This window comes from Mustela nivalis (genome assembly GCF_964662115.1).
Source record: "Mustela nivalis genome assembly, chromosome: 5".
NCBI lineage: Eukaryota > Metazoa > Chordata > Mammalia > Carnivora > Mustelidae > Mustela > Mustela nivalis.
In genome coordinates, this window is record NC_139024.1 from 1292858 (window position 1) to 1312022 (window position 19165).

A 19165-nucleotide genomic window follows, 5' to 3' on the forward strand; every position below is an offset into this window, starting at 1 on the left:
ACGCCCATCACACAGCAAGGGGTCTGTGACAACAGTTCTCAGGCGCGTGCAGGGTGGCGTAGCGGGCTGAGGGCATCCCTGGGAGACACGCAGTCCCCCCCTGTGTCATGGGCCCGGCACTAGCACGGGTCCATACTGGGACCCTCCGACCTCTGAGCGCCCCCGGCTGAGCCCGGCTGAGGTTGGAAGGACGGAGCTAGAGGCCTCACAGGGACACTTCCGTAGCCCACCAGGTCCTGTGAATTCCTTAGTGCTCAGCTTCAACGCGAGAGGATGTGCCCCATCTTGGTTCTTCAAGGCTCGTGGCCTCCCCATCTCTGCCCCGCGCAGGCAGGAGTGTGCCTGTCCTGTGCGCTCCAAACCTGACTTTGCGGTGTTCCTGAAAGACTCACATTCCTGAACAAATGTCAAATGTTGTCATTTCAAGTTGGTGCGAATCTATAGCAAATCCTTTTGACTAGTTATGAAGACGCACCTGTTTTCTGCAGTGGTGATTTGCTGTTGAAAAGAGACGAGCACAACCACACGGTGTTTCTTTTCTTAGACTTCTCTCGCTCAGCATCAGCCCGCCAGCACCTTCCAGGTCGTGCCCGACGGCAGGACTCCGTCCTTCGTGCTGGCCGAGTGACACTCCCTCGCACGGAAGGACTACGTCGTCTTCGCCCGTCCGTCAGTCTGCGGACCGCTGTGCCGCTTCCACAGGGGCCACCAGAGACAGTGGTGCCGTGCGTGCCGGGTGCGGGTGCGCCTGTGAACGAGTAATTTTGTTTTCTTTGTGCAGCGTGAGTGGAGGGGTGTCGGAGACGCAGGCTTCTAGTCCTGGGGTGATCGAGTCACCGTGTGGAGAAGAGAGACGGGGGAGGGGGGGGCACACTCGGGGTGAGCGCGGCACGGACCGGGAACTTGGGCTGTGTGCCTGAAGCTAACGACCGCGCTCGAGTAAAGAAAGCGTTAGAATGCACGTACTGACGGACTCCAAGCAAGCTGACGTCCTCTCTAGAGGACTTTCTCCAGGAAGAGTCTGTACGTGTTCTGAGGGAAAGCGCCGTTTGTTGGTTCCCACAGACCCCACCACCCTGGTCACCATTGGGCCTCAGTTGTGGAACTGTGGGGCTGGGGTGAGGGTCCCCCAGAGCCTGTAGCCCACGCTCGCCTCCCTGTGGAGGTGATGGCCTAGGAACTTCCCGTGGGCGCTGGGTGGAATCCGGAGAGCTGGGTGAATTCACATGAGAGAAGTGTTCTCTGACGGCTCTGCAGGCTCAAAGCCCCAGATCCAAGCGTGGGGGCCACGTCCTCCCTGGAGGCTCCAGGTGAAGACGCTTACCTACCTCTTCCCATGTCTGGCGTCCTGCAGTCACGGTGTCCCTCGGCTGGGGGGACCCAGCCCCACGTGCGTCACCGTCTTCTTGCTGCGGCCGTTAGCACCCTGCCTCTGGGCAAGTCTGTGTCTGTGTCCGGACGTCTCCTGCTCATAAGGACTCAGTCGTCCTGGACAAGAGCCCCGTCTGATGACCTCTTCTTACCACGGTCACCATCCCAATAAGGTCACGTTCGGAGGTTCTGGGGGTCTGGACTCCAACCTATGGACGGGGAGCCCGGTTCATCCCACCGGCCCAGGTGCGGCTCTACTTTCCCGACGAAGAGCTGAGGTTCAGGGTCTGTGTGACAGAACAGGCTCCAGACTCTGCTGACGGGGACGGCGGCATCCCCGTCGCCACAGGACCGGCCCGCTTCCTGGCGCCACGGGCTGCCCCTGTCGCGTGTGCACACAACCAGGCTCCCAGACCTGAGCCCGGCCTCCGTGCCTGCGTCCCTCGGCCTCGGGCTCGTGCTGTGCGCTCATGGAGGGCTCGGGTGGAAGGTCTCCATCTCCAGCCTGACGAAACCTCTGTCTGACGTTCAGGTCTCTGCCGTGTCGGGAGTCTCTGTGCAAGCCACAAGGAGACTCTGCACGGGTGCCCGCTGGGGGGACACGGCCTGCCGGGCAGCGAGGGCCGGTAGGGGCCTGGGCTGTGACCGCCTCTGCGGGGCCCTCCGAGGGCACCCGGGAGGCGTACCAGCGGCGGACCCCCGTTCCCGGTGTGTGAGCCCTGGTGTGTGTTCCTGCACCCCTTGGCGGGGTCGGAAAGCAGAGAGCAGCTCCCTGCCCGCACCTGGAGGCAGACCAGCAAGGACCTCACTACTGACCACGGGCAGGGGACAGGGATAAGAGGGAAATCGGACCCAGGTGTGTCCATCTCTTCAGAAAACATCTGAGCCGCGAGGGAGGCAGGGCGGGACCAGCACAGGGACGTACTCCGGCGGCTCGCCAGCCGCTCCTGCTGTCATGGTCTCCGGGGCCCCTCCCTCCGGAAGTTAACCTGCGCCCGGTGCCCTCTCCGACGGGGACCCTCGAGTGGTGAGCGTGGAGGCCGGTCCACACGAGACAGCTGGCCTGTCGTCAGGTGTTAATTCGTCTGTTCGTCCTGTGACAAAGCACGTGTCTCCACCTCCCGGAAGCCCAGAGCCTGGGGGTTGGGGGGAGGGGCAGGGGTAAAGCATCCTGAACAGCAGGCCCCAGCCCCAAACAGACAGACTTTATCTGTGGAAACGACCAGCTCAGGGGTCCGTGGGATGGCCCCTTCCATCCTCCTCCTCAGAAAAGAAAATCTGACCACCTGATCTCATTTGCTGTCGGCAGCCGGCCCTGAGCCCTTGCTGGGGCGGGACAACCTCCCGCACCCTCCGGGAGGGGCTGGCGGAGGCTCCGGCCCTGGCGCCGTCTGTGCTCCGGCCTGCCCAGCTCTCCCCAGGCCAGAGCAACGTGACAGAAAGCAAGTGTCTGAGCGGCCTGTCCGGCCGCGGCCCCAGAATCCTCTCAACAGGAGCCACCGCCGAAAACCGAGAGCGGGTGGCACGTCCCGCGCCCGTCCGCGTCCGCTGGGTTCTGCGGAGTCTCCCGGACCTCACGGGCTTCGTCACTGACCAGAACCAGAGTTGGTCTGAGAAAGCAGCCCGTGACCCTGGACATGGAGCACCCCGTGGTAATTCCAGAAAGACGCTCCCCCCCCCACTTTTGTTTCTCACCCACGGCCCGAGGGAGCTCCTCCGGCCTCTGCACTGCTGTGTGGCCACGCCTGGAACCCGCACAGCTGGCGGTCACCTGCCGAGCTCTTTGTACCACCTGCCGCGAGCCCTCCAGGCCAGGCTGTGCACCTGTAAGGTGCCCTGAAGGAACCCGAGAGGTGTTTGAGAACAACGGGCTCTTCTCTTCTCTGAAGCTTCGCATGACTTTTCATTCTTGGAGGGCAGCCCCACCTCCCCCAGCACACGGGGGCCCGTAAGGTGACCACAGTTCTGTGAAGCAGACATTTGGGGATGTGTTCCTGACGAAGACACAGGGTTAAGGTCTTATCGTGACCATCAGTGTGAACCAGGCCAGACCAAAATGTGTTCTGGATTTTCCATCCCAGGAGGGGCTTCGGAGATGGGGACCGAGGCAGTGACTGTGGCCTTGCTGCATCCAGGCTGGGGAGCCATAACCAGGCACGGTCAACCGTGTGGGTTAAAACAACAGAAATTTGTTCTCCCGCAGATGTGGAGGCCCGAAGTCTGCGACCCAGTGTCGGCAACTCTGTAGATTCCCTCCCTGCCTCTGGAGCCTCGAAGGCCGTCCCTGGCATTCCCGGGCTTGGGGACGTTGAAGCCACGTCCACCACCTTTGCACCGGACTTTGACCACGTGTGCCCGTGTGCCCAGACTTCCCCCTTCTCAGCCCAACAGCCTTGCTGGACCATGGCCAGCCTAACAATCTCACCTTGACTTGAGCACATCTGCAAAGACCCTATTTCCACATAGGGTCCCGTCGCCAGGTTCCGGGGCCAGGCCTGCCACACGTCCTCTTGGAAGACGCGGTCCCACCCCCAGTACGGCTCTCACACTCTTGCCTTCGGGGGCGATTTCAGGCGGACCCGTGTCCTTCCCTCAGTGCTTGCCGCTGCGCTCTCAGAGAGTCCTAAAATCAAAACAAAGCAAAGAAAAGCGCCTCAGGACAAAGTCCATATTTCTCTGTAGCTTTTTACCTTAATAAACTAAAAGCGCCAAAACGCCAATTTTTGCATCATTTCCTGTGAGCTGATGTCGTGAATCCAAACTTTTACGCAGCTAGTATTTGAGAACTTTGACCCCATAAAACTCCAGGATTCAAGAAAATGTCCATCAAGCAGGTAAAGGTATGTGAGACTTAAGCACGGCATTCCCTGGAGTTTTATGAGATAATAAATTATTCACAAGTTGGACAAGAGGAAAGGGCCCCTTGGGGCAGCCCCCATGTCAGGTCGCCCAGAGAAACCGGAGTCTGAGCGTAAAGATACGGAACGCTCTTCATTATGTAAATACACGGATAAAAAGCCTGAAAGAAAATACATCCAAATGTTAACAGGAGTTCGCTCTGGGTGGCAGAAATATAAATTATTTAGATTTCTTCTGTACACTTTGTTATATTTTCTTAATTCTCTATGGTAAATAGGAATTATATTTATATAGAACAAAAAGGCAGGAAGCATTATTTCAAAATAAATACAGGTTGTTTTCTGACAGCCACAAAAAGAGAGGAGCGATCAGTACACTCTGGGCTTCTGAGGGTCTCCCCAGCCAGCACGTCGCAGGAGTGCCTGAGGACGGAAAGGCTCCAAGACTGTGCAGAGCACGGCAAGCTGAGGAAAACCAGTGGAAAAAAAAAAAAAAAGGTATTCTGGGGCCATCTTGAAACACTTACCTTTTATGTTTTAAATGTTCCTGGAGCAAAATGAGCCTATGGGGGTGTGTGACAGGGACGCCTTGTTGGCGGCTGCGATGGCAGCTGACCTGCGCCCTGGCTGCGTGGATTCCAGAAATGAACACTTGCCCTGGGCCCCACCTGCCTCTGGAGGCCACGGGCCACCTGTGCGCTTCCCCGGGCGGGCGCAGAAGGCACCGCGGCCCGGGGTGCCGTCCCCACGCTCCTCCGGGACACGGCCGCTGTCCTGAGGTCATGGCACGCCGGGCGCGTTCCCTCAAGGCCACACGCCCCCCCGGACTGAAGTCCTCAGCGCACGGCCTTTCCTCTTGCTGGCCCCAGGGGCACCAGACGTCCCCAGTGCCCCACCCCCCTGCATAGCCACCCCCTTCCTCTGATCTCAAGGGCAGCACCTTCCTCTCTGGAGGACGCGGACTGCAGACCAGGAGACCTAAGGATCCCTTCGAGAGCCGTCCCCCAGTGCCCTGTCGTCTGCGGTGACCGCCCCCGCCGTCCACCAGGCCCTCCTCAAGTCAGCACAGACACACCCCAAGTCCTTCTTTCGGTGCAAACGAGGACTCGCAGCTTAAAATAACGGCGGGCCCTGCTCGCACCCTGCCTCCCCACGACGGTGGGCCGTCAGGGAGGGTGGCGGCCTCTACTTCCTTCAGCCTCTTTGTCCCCATCCTCACAGGGCCACTGAGGCAAGGGTCCCCAGCCAGCCTCCCCGCCCTCCTGCCTCAGGCAGGGGTCCTCCCTGGATCCCGTCCAGGTGGGTGGCACACAGGCCCCAGGGCCGGCTCTCACCCCATCCTTCCCAGGACCTTTTCCAGCGTGGATCCGAGCAGCTCCAGCACGTCCACTGGCCCACGGCCCTCCCACAGGTGTCCCCAGCCCTGACTCTGCCCCAACTCCCAGCCTGTCTGCGACGGCCACCAGGCTCTCTCGCCCGGACGCGTGTCTCCTCCTCCAGACCCGCCTCTCCTGGCCTCTGGGTCGGCTTGCAGGCCCGCCGTGGTGTTGGCCGCGTGGGTCTGGAGCGGCACCCATCCCCCGCCTCCCAAGCTGCACAGAGAGGGTCACGGAGCAGCTTCCCCCGCTCTCCGAGTCCTGAGGCTGAATCAGGACGACAGCATCTCCTGGAGCTGTCCTGAGTGTACACGGAGTCCTTGTGCAGAAAGCTCTGGGCACCGAGCCCGGCATACAGTAAGTACCACATAAGTGGTCACTCTTGAGCACCACAGCCGATATCTCCACCCGCTTCCTAAATCCAAAGACTGACCGTTCTCCTGGAGAATCGCCCCACCCCGCCGCGCACAGCAAGCTCACCGGCAGAGCCTTGGAGACTTTTCCAGCTGCGAGCCGGGAACAGCCGCCCTGTGCACCCCGGCGCTCCCGCGGCCTCCGAACCAGCCCTGGGCTCCTTCCCCGCGAGGGTGTGTCCCCCAGACAGTCCGCAGTGGCTGTGTTAGACACACCCTGTGACTGCCAAGCTCAAGAGGCAGGAGCTTGAGTTCCGTGGGGCCACGGCCCTCGTGGTGCTCCCCTGGCAGGCCCTTCCCTCCCATGCCCTGGTCCCCAGCGCCCCCCCACCGCACACGCGGCGCTGTCCCACTGTGTGGCCTTGGCATGGCTTCCTAATCCCATACAGATCACATCTTCCTTGAGTTCAAGCATCTGCCCAGAAGTCATCTCCTCCTAGAGGCCCTTCCTGACCACCCAGAAGTACCCACTCCCACCCCACCCGTTACCCTCTGTCCCACTGTCCTCTGGCCTCCAAGTCCCGCTGACTCTCTGACCTGGACCCACGCGTGTGTCTGTGGGGTTTTTGTCTCTGTCCTCTGTAACGTCAGTTCCTTGAGGTCCGAGCGGCCTGGGGGTGGGCTGCTGTCTCCAGCTCCCACAGGAGAGCTTGGCCTGCCTGGGGGTGGGGGGGATGCTTGCTTGGGGGAGCCCTGAGGGAGGAGGGACGAGCCACAGGAAGAACAAGAGCAAAATGAGGGGCTGGGGCTCCTCCCATGGGGGCTGGGATTCCTCAGGCAGGAGCTGAACATTGAGTGGTTTGGGGGTCTTGAGGGACGTCTGTCAACACTTATGAAGGTCCGCGGCGGAGACACAGCCATCCACAGTACAGAGCTGCTCCTTACTGCGAGACCTGGGGCTGGTGGGGTCGAGGGGATGCGTGGGTCGGGGTGACAGCGACCTCTGGGCCACACCTGTCACCCTGCGGCGTGGAAACGTTCACACTCGGGTCCCCTTTACGCTGGGTCCACATCAGTCAGGAAGGGGCTGAAGACACAAGTACACGATCTGGTTCTTTTAAAAACATGAACGAATTAATCTTAGTGTTTTGAGTTCCAGGATTGTTACCAGGGTTTTGTAAGAGAAAGATGTTTTTCTGAGACTTGGGTCCCAGAGTTGGGCTTCCAGCATTTCCACTCTGGCCCTCGGTTGGGAACTGCAAGCGCCCCACCGGTTCCACGTGCCCGCCCTCTCCAGGCATAGCCGTGGGCCCCACGCGCCTCGAACCCTGGGCTTCCTCTCAGAACTGGTTTGGAGAAGGGAAGTCCTGCAGACATGTCTGAAAAGCCCTGGGGCCGACGACTTGTAAGGTTGCAAATGGGCCTTGACCATGTTGTAGTTGGTTTCTTAGATACTATCAACGGTTTATCGTTCTCCAACCACAAGTGTCCACTCGGTCCCTTCATCACTGGGCCACCATGAGGGCAGCTATGCCGAGTGCCCACTGTCCCCAGAGACACACTGAGGGGACGGTCACCCCGGATAAACCTACAGGAAAGAAACACACGTTTCCCTTCAGAGAAGCTGCAGATGAGCAGAGGAGCGCGCACACCGTGCTCGAAGATGGACTTTATAATGAAATGAGCTTAGAAATGCAGACCGCGGCCAGACTAGAAATGATTACGTGGCAACGGCCGGTCACCGAGCGCACTGGGGTCTGTCTGGCTGCTGGGGTGGACAGGCCTCTGTCTGTACCACGTCCAGGGACATTTCTTTGTGCTGCACGTTAGCCACAGGAGACCAGCAGTGGAGGGACAGAGCTCCAGGACGGACAGACGCTGGGTGTTCTGCGATGGACCACGGATGACAAGCCCTTCATTCTCACTGTGAGGGCGGCTAACCAGAGTCCGGTGCGGCGGCCAGCGGGCAGAGCTGGGAACGGACCCGGCCGCCCCGGCGCCTGCAAACTCAGCTGCTCTGGGCCGGGTGGGAGGGCGTGCGGCTGACGTTTGCGGGTGGGAGGGCGTGCGGCTGACGTTTGTCTTCAGTGTCGAGGCATCGCACGGACGTCGGGCACAGCTCACGTTCAGCATCCGACCGCTGGAGCGTCTGGATCAACTCAGAAGGTCACCAGTGTTTTGCAGGAGCCCTCCTCTGAAAAAGCTTCTTTTTACTCAAAAGTTAAAATTACTAAAACCTTGTAATGGCTAGATTTACCGTCTCAGCGGAGCGAGTCTCCTGGTTTTCGATGCGGTGTCGCCAGCTTTCTCCAGCAGTTCAGCCTTCGAGCGCATTTGGCGCCTCTGGAGAGACATGAATTTTTCCTAGACAAGGATTTTATGGTTTCATTTTGTAGCATTTAACTACATGTTTGATGAAGAAACCACAAAACCTCATGAACCTAGATGCAGCAGTGTCAGACGGCGTCCGCGGGTCCTGTTCTAGGCTTCGGCACGGCCATGTGACTCCACTCAAAACCCTGCCAATTAAGACGAGAGCTACAGTGCAGCCTGTAGGGGGGGGGGGGCAGCTCCAGCCTGACTCGCTGCGGCCCGTTGATGCCCTTTCTAGAAAGACGGCCCATCCCAGGCTGCGACGCGACCACCTCAGGGTCGCAGGCTGGGTTGTGAGATTACAGAAAATTATCTTTAATAAATGTTCTGGGAAGTATGAAAACCCAGCAGGCGGGATCTTCAGACACAGCCAGGGTGCCAGGCACTCTGACGCGGCCCGCCCGGAGCCTCCGTCCCACTCTCGGCTGGCGCAGCGCCCTCGGAAGGGGAGCACAGACAGCGGGGGCACAGGCACCCGGCACAGGCACTGGTCCCCGACACAGCTCCCCGACACAGCTCCCCGACACAGGCACCCGGCACTGTTTCCAAGATAGTTGGGCATAGGCTCTCCAAATGCAGCAGCTCGTTGAAAAGCTCACTTGCGATCGTCAATGCCGAGTTTGGCCGTTCTTGTGGGGAAACGGGTCGTGGCTGACCATCTGGTCTCTGCTCATGTCAGCCAGAAGACCTTCCGTGCGCGCAGCTGGCCGGGGCTCGCTGTGAAAGCAGTGACCGTCGGGACACACGAGAGGTTCTCACCAGCTTGAAATGGCTGCACCGTTTCAGGTCTATGGCCCCAGAGGGAGCAAGGGGGATTTGGACACCGAGGACCTGGGTTAGTAAGTGAGGCCGTGGTCACGCTACGCAGTGACCAGGACAGCGTGTTCCAGCCACTGAGGCCGGGACGGGGCCTGAGTACGGGAGGAGAAGCCCCACGAGTCCACATTCAGGTTACGGACGTCGGTCAGCTTCTCTGTGGGGCGCCTCCACCCCCCTGCGCCCCTGAAGCCTCGGGAAGCGTCCCCCAAGGTCTCATACTCTGGCAAGACTCAAGGTCAAGGCCTTCCCAGCGTCCGTCTGTCCACCTCGCTCTCTCTCCCTGAACTCAGAAACGATCTCTTGGTCCCTAGAAATCTCCTTTCCAGCTACGTGCAGCCCCTCGGCCGTGCTCCTGTGGCTCTTCCCGTTGTTCTCAGGAGCCCGTCCGCGTGAGGGAGGCAAACAGGCGAGGCGCTTCCAAGTGAAACGTAAGTCACGTTCCGCGCTGCCCTCCTCCGCCGGCGAGAGAGGACGCCGCCAGCTTCCGGGGGAGTCGGGGCCACCACAGACTCACACCGTGCGCTGCCACGGACTCCCGTGTACGACCAGATGTCACTGTCAAACCAAATGCACAATCTAACTCGTGCTGGGACACCGGGTGGCTTAGCGAAGTGTTTGCCTTCGGCTCAGGTCATGATCTCAGAGTCACAGGATCAAGTCCCTCAACCGGCTCCCTGCTCGGTGGGGGGCCTGCTTCCCCCTCTCCCTCTGCCCCTGCGTGTGCTTTCTCAAATAAATAAGTAAATAAATAAAATCTTTAAAGAAACCTTTGACTTGTGCTGTGCCACGGCCGGGGGTTGGGAGGCGGGCAGAAGGCCAACAGCAGGGCTGGTTTGCGTAGGGGGACAAGGAAGCAAGAGAGCTCGGGCACACCCAGAGAGACGTGCACAAAGGAAAGCCCCTCCTGGAGAGCGAGCCCGATGGCCGAGGGCGATGCTCTGTGGGACAGCGGGTGTCCAGCGTCACTGGGCATGAAGACGTGCTGTGTGACGGCTTAGCCTCCCGCGAACGCACGTGCCTGCGGAGAACACGGAGACCACCAGGCGTCCTGGCGGCGCCACCACGAACGCTCTGCTCTTCAGGTCACCCCGGGCTGCTCCCAGGTCCAACCCACCCCATCCGAGTTCCCTGGTCATCCCTGTGAACATCGGGGTCGCGTCGGACAGCCCTGAAAAGTCTTCCCGGAATAGCGACTCCCGTTTTCGGAGCCACGGACCCGACACAGCAGGCACCTCCGCTCTCCTTCCAACTGCACTGCAGGAGGATGGATCTGTGTTCGGAGACGGGAACACGGTCACGGGCAAGGACCATCCACGACCCGCGCTCCCCGGGGCAGCCACACTGTCCCCACTAGGCCCAAGACCCCTTATTCGACTTCTCCACGCCCATCCCTGTTTTCCAGGAAACCCGGTGGTTCCCACAGTGTTTGCCGCCCAGCTGCCCGGCCCCTTGCACCTGCGGCCGCCGCCGGTCGGGGCGCTGGAGCGTGACACCACATGCTGGGCAGACGTGGACTTTTCCCACTTATGAGGCAGCAAGTCCCAGACCACAGGCCCAGCAGAGGCAGGTCTGGTCTGGGCTTGATTCTGGTGCCTAGAGTCACCTTCTCGCTGCGTCCTCATGTGGGGGAGGGGCACAGACGCTCTCTGGGGTCACTTATAAGGGCCCTGATCCCGCTCACGGGGCCACCTCGTGACCCGACCACCCCCAAGAAGCCCCAGCTCCTCACAGCACCAAGTCGGGGTTAAGGTTCGAACCTGGGGACGGAGGACCCACACCCCCTCTCCCTCGCCCCGTCGCCCACCTGTCTCCCAGTCCCGGGGTCCCAGGGACCGATCAGCACACACGGCCTCGGCCCGCCAGCTCCCGCCTCCACCCCCCAGTCTGTCTCCTCTTCTCCAGGGACCCTGGTCTCCGCAGCTATTTTTAAATACGCAGGTAGGTGAGCAGTAAACATTCACTACCCCTTAATGTTCCACAACTTGGGAAGTCTCACTGTAAGTCTGCACTTCGGGAAATCAAGCCTGTTGGTTCAACACTGACTTAACTACAGTCAGCAGCTTCTCCTGCTTCTGGTGAGTGTTCTACCAGTTCTTGTAAAGAAATGTGACAATTCTCAGTAAGAAATACCTTGACTTTCACGGGTGTGCCCTCCATCTTCTCTCCCTGGACTCATTCTCTAAACACAAGGAAGGACGCCACCATCAGCAGCCGACATTCATCCCAAGAGTAAGTGACCTGGCGTGGATTTTAGTTAGAGCTCAGGGGTTACGGTCCCTTTGCACATCAAGAAAATGTCCTTCAATCCAAGTGATTAATCTGCCAGTCCGTTAATAAAAAAAAAAAAGCACAGTTTTATCGCTTCTCAAAGTAGAATTTAAAAGGTGACCCAAGTCACACAGGCTGGAGCAAGCTGTGACCCGGGGCACAGAAGGGGACAGTGTGGGGACACACCGCCGTCCACACTGTTTTCATGGGGTCAGGACAGTGTGCTTTGGTCAGGGTCAGAATTATTCGGGGGACATCCAACATTCGGCTTCCAACAGACCGCGCTGGGGTTTGTGTGCCTTCTTGGGTCGTGGGTTTGTCTTGTTTATTCATCCAAGGACAAGCGTGCCTTGAGGAGCAATCGTAAGCGACATAGTTACAGCAAGTAACAGAACTAATTGAAACCATGAACTAGTCACACTCCTGAGGTTTATTAATTCCTAAAAACATTCCTTCAGAAATCTCTTTAATGCTTTGAAACATATCGATGGGAATTGTATCTTCAAAACCAAGGTGAGAGTCTATGCATCGAGTACTTACCAGTAAGGGAAACATACTGTTTTCAGAAAGATAACTGTTTCGATTTATCATAACCTGATCACGTAAATCCGCTGTGCATTCCCCAAGGAAACCTCCAGCAAGAGGAAGAAATAACTTGCTTAATGTTGCGGAAATGAATTTAGAACAAGAACTAAGAGTTCAGGCAGATGGGTCAGCTGAGCTCCAAACCCTGTATCTTTGGAATTTGAAGGAAACTGAGTCCTTTTTGATTGCCAGAGAAATAATGAAAAAAGGAAAGATAATGTTCATGTTCCAAAATAAGATGAAGCATGTTTGGACTTGGGAACTCGGAAAGCTACTCCGTCATAGAACATAAAAGTCTATGAACAGATGTTGTTAGCATAAAATAGGGAAAGGATGTGCGAAACCTTAGAACAGATTTAGGTTTCAGGTTCTATTAAGATCAGTACTTGAAGTCAGACCTCCTACAGCTCCTTAAATGATTCCCTCTGTCTTTTTGAAGGAATACTGTGTTTCCGGATCGCCTCGTGACCCAGCACGTCCTAGCTCGCTGGTACTGACAGGCAGAGCCTGGTCTGCTCTGAGCGCCGAGACAGGAAGCCACGGGAGTGACCGGGACTTGTCCTTTCCAACCAGGAATGTAGGAGACACAGAGCAGATTGCCTGGTGGCTGTCCCCCGTCCCCCGGCCTGCTGGTCAAGGGACAAGCAGTCCCTGGAGGGGCTGACATTCTTCCTTGTTGTAGAAGCTGGCTGGACTGCATTTCCTTGAGTCAGTCTCCACTTTGAGTAGCTTTCCAACACTGAAGCCCATGCCTTTCCCGTGCAGACCGTACCCGGGAGCCCAGCGTCTCAGGCTTGCGGTTGACACTGCTTGACGCTCCCTCGTCCTTGGCTCCCCTCTGGGGTCCACGGCGCCTGGCTTCCTTCTTGTGGCCGCCGCAGTGTGACCGTCCCATGCCTGCATTTCTAGTCTCTTTCACTGAAAGCAGACTTCTTGCTCCTTTCAGCCCCAAATCTATCGGGGGAATGTGCCCTGGGTAAGAATGGGAATGTGTATCTACCAACGCCACCCGGGGAAACGAATTATTCCTTCCCTCCTTCTAAATAGATGTATGTATAGAATATACCCACAGAGGAAAAAATGTATGTTTTTGAGCCCAAACACGAAGGCGACGTTTTCATTCAGCCACATGAGTTGAAATAAAACTTAAAACTGAAGTTGTACATTCAAAACAGGCCGAGTGTGGGTGCAGATCTGAGCTCCATCAAACCGATTCCTCCTGGCCCCAGCGTGCCGTGGGTTCGGCACCATCCGAGAAACACGGGCTCCGGAGGGAGCTGGCCAGGTCCCACGTGCAGCGCACGCCAGTCCTCCGCCGGCGGCCGTGATCCTGACCTGACCCCACTCCTGGACACAGGCCTGGAGGCGGGCTTCCCCTCCCCGCTGCTTCCCAGAAGAACCGTACTGTGGTTCTCATCGATGCGAAGGCAACGGAGATGTCTCTGAGCCTGGAGACTGGGGTTTCCCCATCTCAAGGCCTTGAGAATGACTGGTTAGCTCTGGAGCCCCTAAGATCTTGCTAACGCCAAGCTGGAAGCTACGTCGGCGATGAGCCAGGGATGAACTCGCCACAGCAGCTTCGTGCATGTTTACAGTAACTTGACTAGTTACGGGCAATGTTCACCTGGAAAACACTGGCCCTGCCCCGTCGGATGTCCTTGGGGAGACACAGACCTACAAACAGTACCTACAAAGAGGGCCCACGGCGCGGTCACCCAAACGTGCAGAAGTGGGAGGGCCACCTTAAGGAGGGGCACGAGGCTTGTGGGATGGAGCCAGGAGGACGGGGAGACACCCCCCCCCCACCGAGATTTGGGATAATAATACTGATTCTATGTTCAGCCGAGCTTCACACATTTTACCAGTGGAGAATTTTAACTGTGGATGTTAGACCCTTCACACGTGGGCCCTGGGCTCCCGAAATCCTGGTGAGAAAACACGCCTCGGAGCCTTCCAGAACAAGGACGGCGGGACGGAGCGGGACCGATAAGCTGCTCAGAAGTCAGAGGCTGGTTGGACGGTTGGTTTGTGGTCACCGTGGCTGCAGCTGGGAAGGTGAGCCCAGCGTCAGCAAATGACCCACAATGCCATCGGGCGGGCGCTTGCCTCCTTCCGGAGCGAGGAAGCTGAGCAGAAGAAATGACACGGCGTCGCAGCGACCAGGTGGGTGGGGTGGGGTCCGCGGGCGCCAAGTCCTCCGTCACCCCACTCTGCTCCGCGTGCCGCCCGCCCCCTGTGCTCCCAGCCAGCCGGGGTCGGGGGATCACAGGAGAAGTCCTGAGGTAAGACAGGGAGTGGCCGGAATCACCCAGAACACGTGAAGGGAGGGTTGGTTCTCTATTGATTCTAGTAAAGCGAAGCTTCAGACGCACGTCCAGTGAGGACGCGTCGGGGAGGACACATCCGGTGAGGCCGTGGAGGTGTCCACGTCAGCGGTCCCTCGGCCGTCAATACCCAGGCTACGGTACCATCCTCAGACTTCAGCCCCGAGGGGGCATCCGCACCACCCACCCCAGCAGCCTGTCGTGGGATGTCCCCCGCATCCGTGTCCGAATCTTCTGCAAACTGCTCTGTGTGCTGCGGGGGACACCTGTCCAACGCTGGTCACGCCCATGCAGCCCACCATGAGGGAGGCTACGGGTCCGCATGGGCAGCCTTGTCTACAGGCTCAGCAGTGGGGCTCAGGGGCACCTGCCGGACGGGTCGGAGGATGTTGGAGAGAAGCGCACTGATGGTTAGAGACCCTCAGGGGAGACAGAGTCGGGACTCACGCCACTCCCCACCCGCCATCCCTGCGACTGGGGGTCGCCCCTGGGGAAGTAGCTATTGACTTCCACCCCGGTGTGACGTGGCAGGTTCCGGACGAAGCCTCCAAGTTACGGCATTGGGCTGGGGGTGGACAGTCTCTTGCCCACTCAGACCCCAGGGATCGGACCGTGCCCTGCCATGTGGGGCTGGGTTTCCCGCACACGGCATACGTTATCGGTCGGCCTACAGATTGTCCTTGTGCACCGGCACCGCGCATCCCTCCCTGGGCCTCCCAGTGGCCCTGCCCCGGGCGTGTTTGCAGCTTACATCCTGGTAAATTCTCCAAACTACATATACAGGGATTAACTATTATGATGTAGCAGCTTTTCCTGGTCACACTTTTATAAATTGCTTGTTTTTCCCTCATTGGAGGATAGAGTTATAGTTCCCATCAAACAGTGAAAACGGATGGAATTTTCATTGCTCATTTAATATGAATTTTAAAATACTGTCTTAAATCATTTTTAATAGCCATGAGAAAGATAAGCCCAACACTGCTCGCTTTGGGGGCACCCAGCTCTTGGGTCCACCAGCCCCGACGGTGTCCTTGTGGCCAGACAGCTGCCGCTCCGACCGTCCACTTTCTCTGCACTCGCCCAGGAGAGCTGGCCGTGCCGACCGCCAAGCCAGGGCAGAGAAGCAGCCCGCACGGCTCTCCAGGTGTCGGGCTCCAGCATGTGGTTCTCATTTGCAGGCTGAGAAGCGGCAGTGTTCTTGCACAGCTCCAAAGAGAAGCCGTCTCCCTGAAAACCGAGGGGCACAGGGGAGGTGATGTCCTCAGGATCTCCAACGGCCAAGGGCAGCACAAAACCCACATTCATTCGGGCTTGGCTCTGGCAGGGTGTTCAGGAAGGCTGTCTGCTCAGAATGGCTTGTGCCACCTGGACGCCCACCAGCGCCTGCCCCAGAAAACCCTGGCACCCGGGGCATCCAGAGTCAGATAAATCATCGCTCAGTGGAAGTCAAGTGCATTCAAATGCTTGGGAAATCTTCCAGCCCTAGTTAGGCCCACTGGTCCCCAGTTCAGATCTCCTGTGGAAACCCTAAACCCGTACTCACCTGGAGTGTGCAGACCAGCTGCCGTGGAAAATCGCACCCGGGGCGGGGTGGGGGTGAGCATAAGGTAGGCATGACTCCCCGGGATTCAACGTGAGGAAGGCGCCCAGGGCTCAGAATGAACTGACCGTGCGCAGACCATCTTGTGTCTTTGCTGTTTTGATGAAACAGCTGCACTTGGGAACAGAAAAGAAGCATCTCGAGGAGATTTGCTCTGTTTTCTTCCTATCAGTCAGTCTGCTGAGAAATGCACAGGTGAGATGGAACCCAGCCGCTCTGGTCCCTCTCAGTGTGGGGGGGTGGCTGCGGGGGTGCTGGAGAGACACCTGGGGTGCCCCAAGCCCAGCGCCGCAGGGGACTTACTGAGACCCGCCCACCCCGAGGGCCCATGACGCCCAGCCCCACCCAGCCATCAGGGTCAGAGTCGTCTCCTGGGCTGGTGGCGCCCGTCTCCCGCTGGACCGGGGGTCTGACCCCCAGGACAGAAGAAGACCACCCAGCCGGTCCACGGAACATCATTCTGTCCTTCACAAGCTGATGGCAGGTTGGAGGCGTGTGACGACCTTTCCCAGACAAAGGTCCACGTGGACGTGGCCTGGATTCTGGAGCGTGGGCCCACCGTGGTCAGCCTGCTAGACGGCCTGGGGACCACTTCCCAATTGAAGAAAACAGTCTGTTACCCCGACTCCCTGGGTGGTACGGACTGGTGGGTTGAGGTCACTTCACCGAGCTCTCTGCGGAGGAGCCCAGCAGACACCCAAAGTCGGCCCCGCAGGGATCTTTGGAAATACAAGGCCAGGCTTCCACAATAGAAAGTACTTTGTTTCATAAAAAGGGGAAGGCACTCCCAGTAATGGAGCAACCGCGGGAGTAGTCACTGTTCCAGGAACATCCAGGCTCTCCTGTTTCCATCCCAATGACAGCACACCCAGCGCACGGGGACAGCGCCCACATTACTGATGAGACCTGACGTCCCGGGTGAAGGACGTTGCCCAGAGTCACACAAATGGTGAGTGGAGGATCTCTGGTTTCAACCAGACGGTAAACATAAGGAACTGCGTCCAAAAATTACAACTCCTTGAAGTTTCCAGCTAAATTGTGATTTCTCTATGTGCTGTCGCCATCACTGGTGAGTGTCCCCCTGGGTGACGTCCCACGTGACTCTGGTGCGCTGGAAAGACCGTGCTGTTGAAGTCAGCCCGATGCATTTAGCGCGACTGCCGTCCTCCCCCGAAGTCTCCGGTTTTGCAAGGATTCCTTCTCGTACGTGCGTCCCGGTGGGCGATTCCGCCCCGCCTGTCACACGTGTGAATCGTACCCGCACCTCCACGGTCAGGACACAGAACTGCCCGGCGGGGAAGGACACAGCTCATCTCTCGGTGGGGTGAGTCTGTATTTTTGAACTACGGAGGCATCAAGGCAAACACGGCTCAGGGTAACGCACAGGTCTGACCCCGGGTGAGACGGGAAAGTGCCGGGGCACGTTCCTAGGACCTCCGAGAGAGGTGGGGATGGAGGGACGGAAAGACGTTTAACTTCTTCGCGCATCCAGTCTTACCCAACCTAAAATAAGCAATTTTTTTGTTATGATGTGAAAATACTAAAATTCACTAAATAAAAAGGTAAAGCATTTACAGAACAGAAGGACAACTCCCACGCAGAGCTCGGAGCGCGGCAGCGGCAAGCATCATCAGACCCGCCCAGCCCTGCTGAGAACGCACAGCGGCTTCTGTGCTCCGAGTTGCCCCGTGTGAGTGTTTTCAACAGAAAGTCATCGTCCGCTCTGAACATCGTCTCTCCGGGAATGTTCCAGAAGGACACAGGCTGCAGAGCTCGTGCACAGCATTGGCTCCTGAGGGAGCTGGATGGCCCTGCAGCCGGAGAGGTGGCGCCCCCGTCCCCGGGTGAGAGCTCCTTCCCCCCACCGCACGCCGGAGTGTGTACCCCACCATGGCTCAGGCTCCCAAGAGGCTCGTTGGTTGTGCGATCGCAGCTGGCTCCTGTCGGACGGCGTCTGAAGGTTGCATGGTTGTCGACTGTGGAAGCGGGTTTTCAGGGCGTTCTGAAGTCTTCTGACTTAGCCGCCTCTGACTCTTGTCCTTCAGTCAGTAGAGTACCCGTCTGCCCTTTTGTGTACACCTGGTTTTTAATTTAACCCCAAATCCCGCCTAGCTCTTCTTCAAAGTCCCAGAACTCTCTTTCCCTCTCCACCGCCTTGCCGAGCGCTTCCGGGAGATCGAAGCTCACGTTCACCAGAAGCACGAGACACAGACCGTCCTGCCGCTTTCTTCAGCCGGGTGTGCGAGCCTCGGACTACGGCGTCGTGAGCACGGAGTACGAGCAGGAGACACTTTCGTCTCTCAGAGGGAGGCAAGGTCAGTAGACTGCCTTGTTGGAGGCAAACTAATAAATTAATTACTGGCACAAATGAGAGCGGACAACCTTCTCCAGACTTTATCCCCCTCTGCGGTATAGTCTGCTTACGGACTTCGAGCTAGTTACAGAGTTACAGAGCTTTGGTGACAACATGTATTTAGAGAAGACACATGTATTTAAAAAATAAATTTTGCAGGCCCAGAGAATGAAACATGTTCAAGACGTACATTACTTATTAAGCTTCCTTTTCATAAACAGAATGTCTACAGTAGCTCTTCATAGGCTCATAACGAAGTTCATTTTTATGAGACTGATGCGCTACCTACTGCGCTAACGAGGCACCTCGAAGTTCATTTTTAAATTCTCTCCATGGAGCCCTGGGTGTGGTGCGGAAACAATGAGTCTTGGAACACTGGAAAAATAAAATAAAATTTAAAAAATTAAAGAAATAAATTCAATCCCAATGTCCCCAACAACACCAGTATTAACTGGTCATTCCCAGTCCCTTTCACGGGTGAGCATTAGACTCCATTTCTCTACCCTTTACTCACGTGTGGCAGGGACCGTCTGAGGGGGAGGCGTCAGGTGGAGGAAGGGCTCTGGGCGTGAGGGAGGAGCCAAGGGAAGCAGAGCGCCGCGAGAGGAACTAGGACATGCCTCGTGCTCCCGAGAGGGGAACTCGGCCCCCCAACCTCTCTGAGAGCGGCCGGCGCGGCCCACACGGCACCTGGACCCAAGAAGTGCCGTCTCAAGGAAAGAAGGCATTCGTCCCCGAGCCCGGCTGGCGATCCGTTCAGAGCCCTGGGGTCCTGGAGGAGGCCCCTGCAGGCCCCACTCAGGACCACGGGGCCTGGGAAGGTGCCTGTCCCCCACGGGTCAGTTGCCACAGGACGTGCAAATGCGTCATAGGACGTAGGGCGCC